The sequence below is a fragment of the Protobothrops mucrosquamatus genome, unplaced genomic scaffold (assembly GCF_001527695.2).
Source record: "Protobothrops mucrosquamatus isolate PMUCROS unplaced genomic scaffold, P.Mucros_1.0 scaffold1378, whole genome shotgun sequence".
NCBI lineage: Eukaryota > Metazoa > Chordata > Lepidosauria > Squamata > Viperidae > Protobothrops > Protobothrops mucrosquamatus.
Window position 1 is genome coordinate 322,884 of NW_015387567.1, and position 3,390 is coordinate 326,273.

A 3,390-nucleotide genomic window follows, 5' to 3' on the forward strand; every position below is an offset into this window, starting at 1 on the left:
CCAAAACTGGATGCAATATTCCAGGTGTGGTTTTACTAAGTTTTTATATAGCAGTATTGCAGACTAACTCTGCCTATAGTGGAGTTTGATCCTGAACTTAGAATAGAGCTGGAAGGGACCTTGGAGATCTTCTAGTCCAGCCCTCTGCTCAAGCAGGAGAACCTATACCATATCAGACAGGTGATTGTCTAGTCTCTTCTTAAAAATTTCCAGTGATGGAATGCCCATGATTTCTGGGGGTAAGCTGTTCCACTGGTTGATTGTCCTCATTGTCAGGAAGTTTCTCCTTAATTCCAGGTTGCTTCTCTCCTTGACCAGTTTCCAACCATTGTTTCTCATCCTTCCCTCTGGTGTTCTGGAGAAAAACCTGACCCCCTCTGCCTTGTGGCAGCCCCTCAGATACTGGAACACTGCTATCATGTCTCCCCTATTTCTTCTTTTCTTTAGACTAGCCAGACCCAAGACCCAACTTAGGGTTGACTCAGCCTTCCATTCTTCTGAGGTTGGTAAAATGAGGATCCAGATTGTTGGGAGCAATATCCTGACTTGTAAACTGCTCAGAGAGTGCTGTAAAGCACTGTGGAATAGTATATAAGTCTAAGTGCTATTGCTAATGCTTTTGTTAGTGGCTATAATCACTATCTACATTTTCTTTTCTTTTTTTATAAAGTTTTTATTAATTTTTTCATATAATTCAGTAGTACTTATTCAACAAACGTGTTGTCTGAGTTTATCATTCACTAATACAAATTTAATTCCTAACCCTTTATTCTTTTCTCCAGCCATTGATAAAATAAGTCCCAGGTTTGAAAGTATTCTGTTTCTTCTTTTTCTTTCAACCTCAAAGTAAGTCTGTCCTTTTCCGCACATTCTAGTATTTTGTTAATTATTTCTTCCTCTGGTGGTATTTCTTCATTTTCCCAGTGTTGTACAAATATGATTCTTGCCGCTGTTATCACATGTAGAATCAAGTATATACTGCATTTATCAATCTTTTTTGGCATTATATCTAATAAAAAAAGTTCAGGTTTAAAATCTACATGTTTTCCAAACATCTTTTCTAGCCAAGTATGTATTTTGTCCAGTACTTGTTTGCTTTAACACATGTCCACCATACATGATAATAAACACCTGACTTGTGTTTACATTTCCAACATCTATCTGACATATTTTTAAATATTTTTGCTAATCTTGCTGGTGGCAAGTGCCATCTATAAAACATTTTATATATTTCTTTATAAGAAGTTGACATTATCAATTTATAATTTCTTTCCCACAAGTTTTGCCATTTTTCTAAATCTATATTATATCCAAAATTCTTTGCTCATGTTATCATTGTTTCTTTAACTTGTTCATTTTCCATTTTCAAATTCAATAAAAAGTTATAGATTTTCTTAATTAATTTCTCATCAGAGGTTAATAATGTCTGATCAAACAAGGTTTGCTCTTTATAAAATCTGTACAGTTTAACATCTTTATCATATCTATTATGCATTTGTAAATATGCCCACCATGATAGATCAATACCCTGATTTTCCATCTCTTGTTTAGATTTTAAATTCCCTTCAGAATTTAGAATATCTTTATATGTCCATATTTTCTCGAAATTGACTAAGTTTGGATATACAAATGCTTCCATTGTTGAAAGCCATCCTGGAATTTTCAAGTATATTTTACATTTTATTTTTCCTATGTTAGTAGTAATGCATTTCTTATATAGTGGTTTTGAAAATACTTATGAATTTTATTTTTCCAATACCATAAGAAAGCGTGCTAACCAAGTTGTAAATCATGTCCCTCCAAATATAACAACCTTTTATTTCTAAGAATTATCCATTCTTTTACCCATGTTAGTACAGATGCTCACTCTGACAAGCGAAAACCTCCATTTTCCTTAGCTTCTTGTAACATTTTCAGTTTGATTCTAGCTTTCTTTCCTTGCCAAATAAATTTCAAAATTAGGGAATTTAAGTCTTCAAAAAAGTTTTTGTAGTTTTATAGGTATTGTTTGGAATAAAAACAATATTTTTGGTGATATATTCATTTTCATCATAGCAATTCTTCCTAACATCGACAGTTGCAAGTTTTTCCATTTTTCCCAGGTCCAGTTTTATTTGATTCAGTAATTTTATATAGTTATCTTCTTTTATCATTGAACATCTTGCTCTTAGATAATAATAATAATTTTATTTTGCGGTCACAGACCAAAATGCAAGAGCAACAAAAGAAAACACAAGAAAAATATAATCACAAACAATTAAGCACCAGAAGCCTTGGCTAAAGGGAATTACAACGTTCTCCTCTAATAGTTACAGCTCTTAAAAGAAATTTAGAAACCTGAGAAGTAATATAGGAGGAGCCATCCCCTAGNGTCTTGTTTGCAACGTGTTCCTGTGGACTATTTCCTTCCTTTGGACTTGAGTTTTGCTGTTTGTGTGTTGGACTTATTGACAGGTTTGTCACCCAAATAAAAGGGATTTTGTTTTGTTTTAAAGTCTCCAGCCTATTGTATCAGCAGGGGTTTGGTCCTTGTGCCTCTAACAAGGACGGCAATAGGCTGGGATAGAACAGGTCGAGCTGGCTAGGGATTGCAGCGGCTGGTTTCCCTTGGGCCGCGGCTTGCAGGAGGGCTGGCCCGCTCAGCGGAGCCTCCAGCGGGCCGCTCCCAACAGGGATCCCGGGGCTTCCCCGGGCGGCTCCAAGGCCACGAGGCCTTGGCCGCGCTTCTCCCAGGGGGTGGGGCACTGGGTGCAGGGCCAATCAGGAGCCCTGCAGGAGGTAAGTCTGCCTGAGAGAGAGAGAAGGGAAGTGAAAGTGCCTCTCTGTCTCTCTCTCTGCAAATGGCGGAGGAGGCTGTGTGGAGACGGATACGGAGCGGTGTCTCGGTTCCTAAGACCATCGGAAATATGTGTTTTCCGATGGTCTTAGGCGACCCCTGTGAAACGGTCATTCGACCCCCAAAAGGGTCGCGACCCACAAGTTGAGAACCGCTGCTCTAGAAAGATGGGCTTCTGAAAAAGGAGTTTTCTGCAGATGTTGTAGCTGGTTCATAATGGAAGAGATGGACCCTTAGAAAGTCAGCCCCAGGTTTTTTTTAGAGCTAATCAATCAATCAATCAATCAATCAAAATTGAGCTGGAAGGGACTTTGGAGGTCTTCTAGTGCAACCCTCTGGTCAAGCAGGAGACCCTATACCCAGGGCTTTTTTTCTCAGAGAAAAGGTGGTGGAACTCACCTCCCTCCCCTGGCCACGCCCCCACCCAAACCTGGCCACGCCCTCATCAAACCCTAGGACCGCCCCTTTAGAGAACAGGAATGCAAGTAAAATTTGGGAGGGGCTATAACCTTAGCCTATTTCCCGCGCTTGGTGGGAAACCCCGCCCTCCTCTG